Source organism: Schistocerca nitens, chromosome 5 (genome assembly GCF_023898315.1).
Source record: "Schistocerca nitens isolate TAMUIC-IGC-003100 chromosome 5, iqSchNite1.1, whole genome shotgun sequence".
NCBI classification, from domain to species: Eukaryota; Metazoa; Arthropoda; class Insecta; order Orthoptera; family Acrididae; genus Schistocerca; species Schistocerca nitens.
Genome location: NC_064618.1, coordinates 401,476,099 through 401,491,886, shown reverse-complemented (window position 1 = coordinate 401,491,886; position 15,788 = coordinate 401,476,099). Strand labels below are relative to the sequence as shown.

General features: G+C 45.7%; 1 protein-coding gene and 1 pseudogene across 2 annotated transcripts in view; one reads left to right on the top strand and one right to left on the bottom strand.

Annotated features, from left to right (window-relative positions):
- Positions 1–15,788, top strand: part of LOC126259776 (nocturnin) — a 419,155-nt gene that overhangs the window by 121,152 nt on the left and 282,215 nt on the right. The gene's annotated exons all lie outside the window — the stretch shown is intronic.
- LOC126261205 (5S ribosomal RNA) lies at positions 10,064–10,181 on the bottom strand (annotated as a pseudogene).

Genomic DNA, 15,788 nt, shown 5'->3' with positions numbered 1-15,788 from the left:
ACCAGATGGTGCTATGGTAGGCCCGCTAGATGGCGCTGCCATAGGTCAAACGGATATCAACTGCGTTTGTTTAAATAGAAGCCCCCATTTTTTATTACATATTCGTGTAGTACATAAAGAAATATGAATGTTTTAGTTGGACCACTTTTTTCGCTTTGTGATAGATGGCGCTGTAATGGTCACAAACATATGGCTCACAATTTTACACGAACAGTTGGTAGCATGTAGGTTTTTTAAATTAAAATACCGAAAGCAGGTATGTTTGAACATTTTATTTCGATTGATTCAATGTGATACATGTACCTTTGTGAACATATCATTCCTGAGAACACATGCTGTTACAGCGTGGTTACCTGTAAATACCACACTAATGCAATAAATGCTCAAAATGGTGTCCGTCAACCTCAGTGCATTTGGCAATACGTGGAACGACATTCCTCTCAACACCGAGGAGTTCGCCTTCCGTAATGTTCGCACATGCATTGACAATGCGCTGACGCATGTTGTCAGGCGTTATCGGTGGATCACGATAGCAAATATCCTTCAACTTTCTCCACAGAAGGAAATTCTGGGACGTCAGATCCGGTGAACGTGCTTCGACGACCAATCCACCTGTCATGAAATATGCTATTCAATACCGCTTCAACCGCACGCGAGCTATGTGCCGGACATCCATCATGTTGGAAGTACATCGCCATTCTGTCATGCAGTGAAACATCTTGTAGTAACATCAGTAGAACATCACGTAGGAAATCAGCATGTATTGCACCATTTAGATTGCCATCGATAAAATGGGGGCCAATTATCCTTCCTCCCATAATGCCGCACCATACATTAACCCGCCAAGGTCGCTGATGTTCCTCTTGGTCGCAGCCATCGTGGATTTTCCGTTGCCCAGTAGTGCATATTATGCCGGTTTACGTTACCGCTGTTGATGATGACGCTTCGTCGCTAAATAGAACAAGTGCAAAAAATCTCTCATCGTCCCGTAATTTCTCTTGTGCCCAGTGGCAGAACTGTACACGACGTTCAAAGTGTCGCTATGCAATTCCTGGTGCATAGAAATATGGTACGGGTGCAATCGATGTTGATGTAGCATTCTCAACACCGACGTTTTTGAGATTCCCAATTATCGCGCAATTTGTCTGCTACTGATGTGCGGATTAGCCGCGACAGCAACTAAAATACCTACTTGGGCATCATCATTTGTTGCTGGTCGTGGTTCATATGTGGCTGAACACTTCCTGTTTTCTTAAACAACGTAACTGTGCGGCGAACGGTCCGGACACTTGGATGATGTCCTCCAGGATACCGAGCAGCATACATAGCACACGCCCATTGGGCATTTTGATCACAATAGCCATACATCAAAACGATATCGACCTTTTCCGCATTTGGTAAACGGTCCATTTTAACACGGGTAGTGTATCACGAAGCAAATACCGTCCGCACTGGCGTAATGTTGCGTGATACCACGTACTTATACGTTTGCGACTATTACAGCGCCATCTATCACAAAGCTAAAAAAGTGGTCCAACTAAAACATTCATATTTCTTTATGTACTACACGAATATGTAATAAAAATGGGGGTTTATATTTAAAAAACGCAGTTGATATCCGTTTGATCTATGGCAGCGCCATATAGCGGGCCAACCATAGCGCCATCTGGTTTCCCTCTTCAAGTTAGACGAGTTTCGTTCTTTGTAGTTTTTTCGTTTGATGCTCATTTTGTGAGATATTTGGCCCAGTCACTATCAATGGACCACCCTGTATTATGAAAAGTGAACTCAGTAATAATGAGGCCTTTAAAAAGAAAAGGATGGGTTTGGCCATTTGTCTTGACGGGAAAGCATCTTGTAGTCATTGATTTCTTATACGAGGAAAACTAGGAGACGGACAGGACCGCTGAACTGGTACTGTCGCCTCGAGAATGAATGTAGCTCTTGCTACAGAACTCATTGTTTACAAATACTTTAGTGATGATCAGTGAAAATTACTTTAAATGGAACCATACTGCAAGATGAAATAGTAGATGCGGACGGGGAGTGTCACGTAAAGTCTGGTAATTTCTCGTTTGATGTTTCGCGGTTGACATTTGCAATATATGCGTCAGTTTATATTTTAATTTATTTTTACCCTTTTCTTTACTAATCTGTCTTTTCAAAGAACTATGTAAAATCTTCCTATTTAAAGGATTAGGACTTAAATCACGCTTCTCTGAGCTGCAAGTCCAGTGTCTTCCATTGTGCCAAGTTGCCCGTTGTCAGGGAACAGACTCGAATTGTGAACTATAAGCGCGGATCACTGGAAACCATCTGCTTGCATTGGGATTGCAATCACGTAAGTTTTTCATGTGGTGAAAGACCGCACTGAGGTGACATAAGTCCTGGTATAGCGGTTTGTACATGTGCAGATGATGGTAGTATCGCGTACACAAGGCATAAAAGGGCAGTGTCATTTGCACTCGGTTGATTCGTGTGAAAAGGTTTCCGTCGTGATTATGACCGCACAACGGGAATTAGCAGACTTTGGACGCGGAATTGCAGATACGAGGGTTATTCGGAAGGGAAGGAACGGTCGGTCGCGAAATGGAAACCACATTGAAAATCCGATGATATTTTGCACGGTTGTGTTGGGCAGTATCTTTAATATGCCCGTCGATCCCATTACGTCGTTCATTTTAGTTCTGATCACACAGGGAGCCTGGTGAGAAATTTCGCCTAAAGCTATGCAGCGAACATTACATAACTGTCGTGCGTTTTCTTCTTTAAGGCAATTCTCAGCCGCATTACGCAGGGGCAATGAAGATGCTCCTGCATCGTTTTCAATTGGAAATGTTTGATTACCCACAATACAGTCCATAATTGCCTCCCTCTAAGTTTCATCTCTCCTCACATGAACCCCTGGCTACGAAGACAACATTTTGGCACAGACAACGAGCTGTAGGCCAGCGTAGGGAAGTGGCGGAAAGCACTGGCGGCTGCTTTCTATAACGAGGGTATTGGAAAGTTGGTACAACGCTACGACAAACGTCTAAGTCGGATCGGCGACTGTGGAGATAAGTAGCTGCAAGTTGTAGCTAACTTGCAAATAAAACAGTTTTGATTTTCACTGTGGTTTCCATTTCGCAACCTATCGGCCCTTTCTTTCCGAATGGCCCTCGTAGATCTAGCTAGACACATGGGACATTCCATTTAGCGAATCGTTAGGGAAGTGAATATTCCGATATTTGCAGTGTGAAGGTGTGCCGAGAACACCAAATTTCAGTCATTATCCCTCATCGTTGATAACACAGTGGCTGCCGGCCTTCACTTAACGACCGAGAGCAGCGGCGTTGGCGTAGGGTTGTCAGTGCTAACAGACAAGCAACATTGTGTGACATAAACACAGAAATCAATGTGGTACCTACGACAAACGTATCCGTTAGGACAGTGCGGTGATATTTGACGTTAATGTGCAATGGCAGCTGACGACCGACCCGAGTGCCCTTGTTAACAGCACGACATCGCTGCAGCGCCGCTCCTGGGCTCACGACTACATCCGTTTGACCCTAGACGCCTGTAAAACCGTCCTTGGTCAGATGGGTCCTGATTTCAGTTAATAAGAGACGATGGTAAGATTCGAGTGTGGCGCAGACCACACGAAGCCATGGACTCAAGTTGTCAAAACGGCACAGTGCAAGGTCGCGGTGGCCCCATGCTGGTGTGAGCTGTGTTTACATGTAATGGACTGGGTCCTACACTCCAACTGAACCGATCATTGACTAGAAATAGTTATGTTTCTTTACTTGGGGACCATTTTCAGCCGATCATGGACTTCATGTTGCCGAGCAACGATTTCAAGTCATTGGGCAACATTTGTTCGTAATTGGTTTGAAGAACTTTCTGGACAAATCGAGGGAGTGATTTGGCCACCCAGATCGGTTGATATGAACCACATATAACATTTACGGGACATAATTGGGAGATCAGTTCATGGCAGCAACATCGCAGTTATGGACTAGACAGCATGGCTCAATATTTCTGCAGGGCACTTCCAGCGACTTGTTGATGCCAGGCAAAAGGAGGGCCAACGCGACATTTAGAAGAATCCCATGACTTTTGTCGCCTTAGTGTATTGCTACATAAACACTGACTGCTAAGCCGGTACTGTTGTCCTTTGAAGGGACTCGTGGAACTGTCCTGTCTAGCATAACTGCAAAACCTTTACTGAGCTGACTGCAGGCACTGAACTGTATTGACTGCAGGATCTGAACTGAAAGTGTCCATGCCACATCGACTTTCCCACCTGCTGGAGGACGGATTTCCACCTTCACCAGCACTAGGCGGAAGCAACGTCATGTCTGGTTGACAGTGATCTCTTTGGGAGATAGCAGCTCTACTGGTGGACGAGAACGACACGATGATGGGCATGGCGTGGAAGAAGGAAGAGGTCCATGTTTGTGAGCGCCATCTGGAGGCCGCTGCCCGAAACTAAGAGGCGCCAGGCGAGTGGTTGTGCTTGTGTGGTGGCAGCTTCTCGTGCTGTTTGTTGTTTAACCCTTGAGTCTGATACACAACATATAGGACAACTCAGATCAAGATGCAGATGCAGTAGCGCAGTTCGCCGTTTGTGATATAAGACAGCTGCTGTGTCCAGCTTTCCTACAACATTTATTTATTCTGACGATCTGACCCTCTCTACCTAGCATAAGACATTTGTAGGCGTCGAAAAACAACTTTCGTCTGCTCTTGACAACATGGGAAAGTATTACGAGGCCAACAGCAAAACAGTAGTCATCACTTCCCATCTCCGTGCAAATGGTTCAAATGGCTCTGAGCACTATGGGACTTAACATCTGAGGTCATCAGTCCCCTAGAACTTAGAACTACTTAAACCTAGCTAACCTAAGGACATCACACACATCCACGCCCGAGGCAGGATTCGAACCTGCGACCGTAGCGGTCGCGCGGTTCCAGACTAAAGCGCCTAGAACCGCACGGCCACTCCGGCCGGTCCCATCTCCGTGATAAATATTCTAACTACATGTTAAAATCTCGTAGCTGGGAACTCCTTTCAATCACAGGCCTTGATAGGAATGTGACCTTCAACGAACATGGTGACAGTGTCAGAACGAAGGTTGCTGGACGAAACAAATGTCCTAAAGTCCACATGCGCTTCGGTTGTCGGCTCTAACCTGAGCTACTCGGCAGGAGAATATGCTTCCCCTTTGTCGTACCAATCCTGCCACTCGCAACAGGCTGATTTTGCTCTTTAACAAACTTGTCACGTGACAGGTCGCCTAAAACCATCCCAGTCGAGAAGATCCAGGTTCTGGCCGGAATAGCTCCACCCGATGTCGTGCGGATAGTAGCAGCTAAATCCGAAAGAAGCAAAGTCAAACCGAGAACAGACACTTCATGCGCATGAACCTGTTCCTCGACGTCTTTGGAGCAGGAAAAACTTCACCTCGCCCTTAGTGTAGCCAAAGGTGGAAGAGGAACTTCAACGGTGTCAGGACAGAATTGAAAGTGATTGGGTACCACCGAATGAGCAGCTACCCCCAGGGAAACTGCCTTTAATGGCTAACATGGAGATCACTTAATCGTCTTCAAGTGGGCACTAGCCGAAGTAAAACTGCCATTCTGCGATATCAAGGATGCGTCCTGTGCTTGTGGTGTTGAGCAGGCGATGAATCGTTTCCTTCACTGCCCTGTTTACATCATCTCCTCAACCATCGCGACGTAAGAGGATCTGCCATCAGGAAGCCGAAAAAAAATGGTTCAAATGGTTCAAATGGCTCTGAGCTCTATGGGACTCAACTGCTGAGGTCATTAGTCCCCTAGAACTTAGAACTACTGAAACCTAACTAACCTAAGGACAACACACACGTCCATGCCCGAGGCAGGATTCGAACCTGCGACCGTAGCGGTCGCGCGGTTCCAGACTGTAGCGCTAGAACCTCTCGGCCACCAGCGGCCGTCAGGAAGCCGAAAAGCGGTGCACCTTGCTGAAGCACTACACGTCATTTATATGGTTGTCATTGACACCCTAGGAATAAGATGAACGATCGGAGTTCCCCCTACAGTCCACCACGAATCTTTAAGAGATGGAGCACACGATCGGTTTGGATACGAACGACAGAAAACTGATGGGGTCACCAGATGAAATATTCCTATACCCTCGTAAATAAAGTTCCCATGATGTCGACAGTAGTATTACTCACGGCTGCAGTTAGAATCCACGCACTCTTAGCGAAGGGAGGGGTGCGAAGCAAATTACGTGACATATTACTTTGCATGTTTCCTTAAAAACGGTCTCTGCTGACTCGGATTAAATCTGTTCACTGCAAAACTATTACAGCGTTCTAAGTAAAGTTTGGTTTGGCCAGGAAGACAGGATTAAAATTGTCACTACTCACATACATAGTGTCGAGGCTAGAGATATACACAAACAAATCCTTATAAGGAATGAACTCGCCATTTTATGTGTTTTTCGGTAACTACGCAATTGATAGAGCCACTCTCCAAGATGTGATCCTCTCCATTTTATGCACAGTACTATCTTATAGCCTGTGCACAAATGTTTCCAGTGCAGCTGGCAGATGCACTCCTGAGAGTCAACATGTGGACGTCGCTACTAGTGCATGCTATGGTTAGCAAAGTTACGATCTGTAACACGTGTCCAGCGGTATGCAAGAAGAGAATGGAACGTGGATTTTTCCATACGTAAATCCATTTACCAGTGACACAGAACTCTTCGAGAAAGGTGAAGTTTGATTTCAAATGCTGGAAAACATCCTAAAACGCATGTGAATTAAGAGACTCTGGAACGCGACGCGCGAGCAAAGCTGAGAGACCCGGGAATGTGTGCGCGTAGCATTCGCTAAAAGCCCGTGCAAATCCATTAGCCAAGCTATCTAGGCTGGCCGTCCTCGTCTTCTGCGGTGTACGACACTGTGCAGAAACCTCCCCGGCTGCATGCTTACAAGCTCAAACTTTTACATCACAATAAGCCTGAGGATCACCGCAGACGATGAGATTGAAGTGATGCATGGTACAGACGAAAACAACAATAACATCAATGCAGTGCTTTTCAGCTACTTTCCACCTCTATGGCAAAGTTAATCGTCGTAACTACCGAATACGGTGAAGTGAGACTCCAGGGGAAGTGACGGTACCTAAGGGACACATCAAAAGTTAATGTACAGTTGGGGGTTGCATAAACGTGGTATCATATGTCCATTATTTTTTATGGAGTCTACAGTGACAGGATGCACCTATCCCGATATGATAGCGCCTCATCGCACTGTCGTGGGGATGTTACCACATTTCTCCAAGAGACGTTTCCTGAGCTCTGGATCGGGAGGGAGGGCCTCTTCCGACTCCGTTGGATCTCAGTGCATGGGAGTTTATCAAGCACACTGTTCACAGAACAAATGCTCGAGATCTGGTAGATTTGAGACAAAGGCTATACGCCGCAATAGAGGCCACAGCATCTGTCATACTTATGAACGCATGGAGAGAAGTGGAGTACCGTTGTCCACGTTGAACTGTATCAAGCTTCTGTGTTCAGTGTTGGACAAATAAAGCTATAAACCTTAACAGGTACTGAAATATCAACAAATGTTTTTATATACGCCTAGCCTATACGCCGTGTACTACTAACAAATGCACTGCAGCAATTTACGTTCAGAAACATCTAGATGTCCACTGCAATGGAAAATCTATACTGTAAACAGTTGACAAACTTCCTACCTCGCTTCTAGCAACTTCTGCCAATAATCTTCACAAATACGAAACAAGAACGTAGTTCAAAGTCAAGAGGTTAAATTCACACAAAAAATACACGCTTCAAATTTCCAAGGAAAGAAATGTAATTTATGGACGTCAATTAACCCTCATCAAGTTTGTCGTGTTTACATAACACCATTTCTCACCTAACTACAAGTTCGGCGATATAATAAGAAGCCTCTGCCTACAGATTACACGCACGGAACACTCATCTTAGAAACGTATATTTATTTAATTAGAATTGCACATCCATCCTAGGGAATGCACCTTCCATTCTTGTAGTCTTTCCACATTTGAGGATCATTTTAGCTGGTCGCGAAGGATCACTAATTCCCACCTTCAAAATGTTAAGCACTTTAAAGCGCATGCTCCATCCCAGAGGGTACACAGCTTGCTTCATACATCCACGAGGGTTGGCAGGACAAATTTCGTTTTACGACCTGCAAGCAGCTCTACGAAATTTGTTTAATATTTAGTTCTTTCATTCAGACTGTTTCATGAACTGAGTTCCGATATCTCCATTGGCTACTTTCTGCTTCCACCAATAGCACTCTTCAGCAAAGAGCTGTTTCTGCCAGGGTTTTCCGAAGTTTTGCCTCCAACAGGTACTGAAATACAGCTCCCATCACGAGAAAATCGCTAGCAAATGGTTTAAATGGCTCTGAGCACTATGGGACTTAACATCTGAGGTCATCAGTGCCCTCGAACTTAGAACTACAACTAAACCTAACCAACCTAAAGACAACACACACATCCATGCCCGAGGCAGGATTCGAACCTGCGACCGTAGCAGTCGCGCGGTTCCGGACTGGAGCGCCTAGAACCGCTCGGCCATCGCAGCCGGCTAAAATCGCTACCCTTTGGGCCAATACAGAAAGCTCCGAACACAATCGTTTTCGAAGGATTATGGGAAGTCTGACCCACCATCTCTGGGCTGGATGAAGTCCACAATAGACAAAGCGAAGAGTCCATAACATCTGTTGCTTCGCTTAAGCAAAGTCATTGCCATACTACAACAAGAACAAGATTCTTGGTAAAATTTGTCGTAGGATTTTATTCGTCACCTGTATTGTCAGATATCTGCAAAAAAAGAAACCTGCGTTGCTGACCTATAGGGGAACATTTTTTATTAATATAAATATTGGAATACGTGACAGGGTAGGGAAGGATTGGAAGGTACGAAGACAAGCAGCAGAAACTCTCGCCATGTGCGAGCGGACATTATCTTAACTGCAGTGTAAGCCCAGGATGGATCTCATGAAGGGTAACAAAGCTGGGAGTAGAATATCGTCGACGTACTGCCAAGCCGAATGATTGCCGCGGATGACTCCAGAGGGGGCCTGCAATGAAATGAACTTGCAACCCCCAACCATTACTCCTGGTTGTCGATCCCTGTAAAGGGTGACAGTCAGGTTGGCATCCTACCGTCTGTGGGGCGTCTCCAGACAAGTCTTCTCTGGTCGTCGGGCCTGGAATCTCATTGACTCGTGTAGAATTGTCTTCAACGGTGACTCCAGCTTCGAACTGTGCCCCGATAAATAGCGAACACGTGTCTGGAGACATTCCGGATAGTGGTGGCACACCAACCGGAATGTCGCCCATCATAAGGCCCCAAAACTAGGAGTGATGGTCTTGGGTGCCGGATCTCTCGCAAATTTTGAACGTTTGGAGCTTTATCGGTAGGATCCTCCTGGATTTTGACGATCTAACACGGCGATTGGACATAATTTGACTCGATATTCAACAACTGTATCAATCAACGGCGACAATTGGCTGCATAAGAGCCAGATGTGGACCAACGCGTTATTGACTTGCTCAATTTGTGAAGCTCGTTCTCCTGAATAAATAACCCTCTCTCTCTCTCTCTCTCTCTCTCTCTCTCTCTCTCTCTCTCTCTCTCCTCCCTAACAGGCCATGAAGGTCCAACGGTACTGACCGGCTGCCGTGTCAAATGGTTCAAATGGCTCTGAGCACTATGGGACTCAACTGCTGAGGTCATTAGTCCCCTAGAACTTAGAACTAGTTAAACCTAACTAACCTAAGGACACCACAAACATCCATGCCCGAGGCAGGATTCGAACCTGCGACCGTAGCGGTCTTGCGGTTCCAGACTGCAGCGCCTTTAACCGCACGGCCACTCAGCTCATAGGCGTCACTGGATGCGGATACGGAGGGGCATGTTGTCAGCACGTCGCTCTCCCGGCCGTATGTCAGTTTCCGAGACCGGAGCCACTACTTCTCAATCAAGAAGCTCCTCAGTTTGCCTCACAAGGGCTGAGTGCACCGCGCTTGCCAACAGCGCTCGGCAAACCGGATGGTCACCCATCCAAGTGCTAGCCTAGCCCGACAGCGTTTAACTTCGGTGATCTGACGGGAACCGGTGTTACCACTGCGGCAAGGCCGTTGGCGAATAAATAACTCACTTTTTCTGAAATTGCTATCGTTTGTTTGCCTGTACATGTGCGTCACATCTACTGATTTCCGTCCCGTTTGGGTAATTTCTTCGTGGTGTGTCTCTTCTTAAATCTTAGAGTAAAAAGCGAAATGCATTTCTTCGAACATTTTCAATGACCTCTGACAGCTATATCTGAATATCTGCTAAGGATGCCATACCGCGCTGCAATACTCCAGAAGATGACGGATGAGCATAGTGTAGGCAGTCATGTTAGTAGATTTGTTGCATCTTCCAAGTATCGAGCCAATAAAAGAAAGTCTTAGGTTCACCTTCTCAACAACTTTTTTGCTGGTGGTTCTGGTTTATGTCCAACCGAAATTCAACTGAAATTTTTTAGTACTCATTTGGAGACCGCACACTTTTCATCGTACAGGGTCAACTGTCACCTTTCCCACCATGCAGATATCTTCTGGAAATCCGTATTGATCTTCTCACAAATTCATCAGACAGTAAACGACAGCATCATCTGCAAATAATCTATGAGGGCTGTTCAGACTGTTTATATAACTCAAAGTCAAGCATACAGTGATTTAGCCCCACCTGATTTTACTGACTTCGGGGAGTTATCATCTGGATGAACTGCTGATAGAGATAACGGGCTGAGTGTTGATTACTGAAGTGAGACTAACATGTGTTGTTTCCTGGAAAAACTGCAGTGTTTCAGTTACGACTTCCTGACATTCACACCTTGACACAGTTATCCGGAGACGTTATCTGAGATTCCCGAAGTCGTTGCAGACAGACGGCAGAGGTTAGAGTAGGTTATTAACGTGTTATTTCAAGTCCAGTCAACGGATCCTGGAATTTAGCTGAGTGCAACCGAATTGTTAATTAGCAGTTATCAGCTGCTTCTAGTTGTGGCTTTATAACTTTGTCTCTGTGGCTAAAACGAGACTGGAGATCATTGTCAGAAACTGTTTCATTATTGTAGTGGCGCGTAGACTTGTTACAGGACTGCCGACTGACAGTTCCTTTGTCGACAGTACAGCAGGTACTTACCGTAGTGGAATGGCGTATTCCCCAAAGAGTGAGCGTGTCGACATCAATTCGCGAGGGTTTTCTTTATTGTGTTATTGTGTCTTGCTACCAAAACGGAAGACGATTGTGACTAGGTAATTTAAGAATGTTAAGAATTCTTCGAGTCAACTGCAACTGTTGTGTCCTTGTTGCTCCACGGTAAGTGTAAATCGTCCTTCATAGATGTAAGGCAGGTGGATGAAAAAATGTTTGCTGTTCCTTCGTCTTACATCACTTGACCCTCACGATAATAATTCTCATCCTTATATTACAGCCATTGGAAAGCGTATCGGAAACCACAGAAACTCTATGCCAGTAGTTTGATAATTTCTGCACTACTGGCCATTAAAATTGTTACACCATGAAGATGACGTTCTACAGACGCGAAATTTAACCGACAGGAAGAAGATGCTATGATATGCAAATGATTAGCTTTTCAGAGCATTCACACAAGGCTGGCGCCGGTGGCGACACCTACAACCTGCTGACATGAGGAAAGTTTTCAACCGATTTCTCATACACAAACAGCAGTTGACAGGCGTTGCCTGGTGAAACGTTGTAGAATATAGCGATTGCGGTTTATCGTATCGCGACATTGCTGCCCATGTTGGTTGAGATCCATTGACTGTTAGCAGAATATGGAATCGGTGGGCTCAGGAGAGTAATACGGAACGCCATGCTGGATCCCAACGGCCTCGTATCACTAGCAGTCGAGATGACAGGCATCTTATCCTCATGGCTGTAACGGATCGTGCAGCCATGTCTCGATCCCTGAGTCAACAGATGGGGACGTTTGCAAGACAACAACCATCTGCACGAACAGTTCGACGACGTTTGCAGCAGCATGGACTATCAGCTCGGAGACCATGGCTATGGTTACCCTTGACGCTGCATCACAGACAGGTGGGCGTGCGATGGTGTACTCAACGACGAACTTGGGTGCACGAATGGCAAAACGTCATCTTTTCGGATGAATCCAGGTCCTGTTTACAGCATCGCATCCGTGTTTGGTGACATCGCGGTGAACGCACATTGGAAGCGTATATTCGTCATCGCCATACTGGCGTATCACCCGGCGTGATGGTATGGGGTGCCATTGCTTACACGTCTCGGTCATCTCTTGTTCGCATTGACGGCACTTTGAACAGGGGACTCTACATTTCAGATGTGTTACGACTCGTGGCTCTACCCTTCATTCGATCCCTGCGAAGCCCCACATTTCAGCAGGATAATGCCACGACCGCATGTTGCAGGTCTTGTACGGGCCTTTCTGGACACAGAAAATGTTCGACTGCTGCCCTGGCCAGCTCATTCTCCAGATCTCTCACCAATTGAAAACGTCTGTCAATGGTGGCCGAGCAACTGGCTCGTCACAATACGCCAGTCACTACTCTTGACGAACTGTGGTATCGTGTTGAAGCTGCATGGTCAGCTGTACCTGTACACGCCATCCAAGCACTGTTTCACTCAATGCCCAGGCGTATCAAGGCCGTTATTACGGCCAGAGGTGGTTGTTCTGGGTACTGATTTCTCAGGATCTATGCATCCAAACTGAGTGAAAATGTAATCACATGTCAGTTCTAGTATAATATATTTGTCCAATGAATACCTGTTTATCATCTGCATTTTTTCTTAATGTAGCAATTTTAATGGCCAGTAGTGTATCTGTGTTTCCTCCACAGCTTTAACTGCACCACCAAGTGGACTGCGCCTGCCAGTATAGGCTAACCGTTTTTTGTCCACGCGGCCACACTTCAACTCCTGACCTGCGGTGCAGGGAAAAATAAGTATTAATGGTTTGCTCTTTCCTCACGTACTTGGAGACACTAACCAACCCAAACACATACTACTTCTAATAGCTATAATTATTAGTCTGCAAATGAAGTAAGTACTGATGTAATTTTCTTGAGTGCACTATTCTCAGTCAGCAAGAAAAATATCTGCATTTATACCCTCAACGCCCTGTATATACAGGACGTAACAGGTGTAAGTGCACATAGTTCTATTGGTGACTGAGGACGGTGTAGCGAGCAACAGTACAACAGTATTTACATCATTTGCAGACTAATAATTGTAGCTATTACAAGTAGTACGTTTTTAGGTTGTTTAGTACTTCCAAGCACATGTGCCAAATGGAAGCCATTTATGCTTATTTTCCTATGGGCAGCATATAAGGTGGTGAAATATGGATGTTTGGACACAAAATGGATAGTCTATAATGAAGTCCCGATTCGCCATTTCTGGGAGATGCATGGACCACTTGGTGCTGCAGTTACGACCGTGCAGAAGAAATAAGATAGTAAATTATTTGATGTGTTAGCGGAAAGATCATTAGACGCAGACTTCCACCCGTAATACCCTATAGGTATACTGGTGATTCAAAAACTAATGACCCTGCTTGCCGCGAGACTGAACGCCGCCTGGTGGCGTTGAGGGCACGTGACGTCGTATGGAAAGTATATAAGCAGAATTGACAAAGCGACGATACGGCCGCAAGCTGGGACTACACCGACACAAGGAATATTGATAACGGAGAGGCTGTTATGGTCTGGCACTTGGGAACGAGCATCTCCCAATAATGTCGAAGCTGGTTGCCTGTACATGTGCCACTGACTCGAGCGTCGATGGAAAGTGGTTGAAGGACGGTGAAACCACGAGTAGGCAGCAGAGTGGTAGACATCTAGGGATCTTCACAGCACGAATATGTCGAAGGCTTACCCTCTATGTAAAATAGCACAGGCAACTATTTGCGGTAGATCTGCGTACAGAGTATAATGCTGGTCAGGCATAACATCTCAGAGCATACTGTTCGTGGCATACTGTAAGACATAGTCTGTGTTGTAGACGACCCCTATGTGTTCACGATTGGACTATGGATCAATGAAAATGTGTCACCTGGTCGGATAAATCACGTTTCTCGTTTCATCAGATCTGTGGTCGTTTACGGATGCGCCGTCATGAAGGTGACTGGCTGTTCGTAACACGCACCGTGCCACGGACAGGCCAATTATGCTATGGGAGTTTTTCAAAATGGTTCAGACGGCTCTGAGCACTGTGGGACTTAACTTCTGAGGACATCAGTCCCGTAGAACTTGGAACTACTTAAACATAACTAACCTAAGGAGATCACACACATCCATGCCCTTGGCAGGATTCGAACCTGCGACCGTAGCGGTCGCGCGGCTCCAGACTGTAGCGCCTAGAACCGCTCGGCCACTTCGGCCGGCGGAGTTTTTCACCTTGGCTACCATGCGGCCTGCGTTAGTTATCGAAGAGCACCATGACAACTGTGGAATACGTGAAAATTATTGCGGACCACTTGCATTCATTCACACTTGATGTCTCCTCGATGGCGAAGGCATCTTCCAGCAGGAGAACTGTCCGTCTCACAAGGGTGCTATAGTGATTGTGGGGACGTTAGTGATTACTCATTGATGTCTTGGACACGAGATTCACCTGGTATGAACCCTTTTGTACGCAACCAAGCAGAGATTCTGTGTGGCATGGATTTGACACGTTCTTGATAGGTTTTCGGAGGTACGTAGCACCAGATGTTTTCGCTCGGGTCAAGCAATTCCTGCAAATTACGGGCCGGAGATTTCTGACTGCGGAAATGGCGTACGTCAGCGTCCCATACATGTATACGGGACGCTAACGTACGCCAGTTCTGCTCCCAGAAATCTCTGGCCCGTAATTTACAGAAATTGCTTGACATGTTCGTAGACATCTGGTGTCACTTATTTACAGAAACCACAAACATGTCAAATCCACGCCACGCGGAATCTCTACTTAGTTGCCTACAAAAGGTGACTCAACATGCTAATGAGCAAGTGATCAATGTTTTGCTTCATCGGTGTGTATACCGTGGAACCCACATCGATGCTCATGGCTGGGTATTTCCCATTGAACCACATTTTAGGGTACGCTCCTTCTTCTCGTTCCACTCGGGTGTAGAGTGTGAGAAAAATGGCTGCCTAAAGCTGTGAGTATTCTAATTCTAGTCTGGCCATTGAGGTGCTTATGGGAGTGATACCTACGTGGCTAAAAAATATCTCTTTTCTTCACTTGATACTGGTTCTTGAAATTTTATAAGAACGCTATCACGGAATAAGTGGTGTCTTTCTTCAAGCGTCTGCATGTTTACATTTTACAGCGTTTCCGTGACGTTCTACTGTGAGTCAAACCTCCGATAATTTTTACTACCGCTCTTTGTATGTTCAATATCTTGTGTTGGTCCTATTTCGAAACACATGCCACACATTTGCGCTGTATTCGAAGATGGGACGCACAAGTGATTTATATCAAATTTCCTTTGCAGAAGTTTTGCTTTTCCCCAGTATCCTATCAACGGCATGAAGCCTACAATCTGATTTACCAACGACTGAGTCTATGTGGTGATTCCACTTCTTGTCCCTACAGATTATTACGCCCAGGTATTTGTATTAGTGCTATTTCCAATTAAGACGCACTGATACTGTACTCACAGTATACTTTGTTTTTGCACTTAGTGAAACGCCATAATTTTACATGTCTGAACATTTAA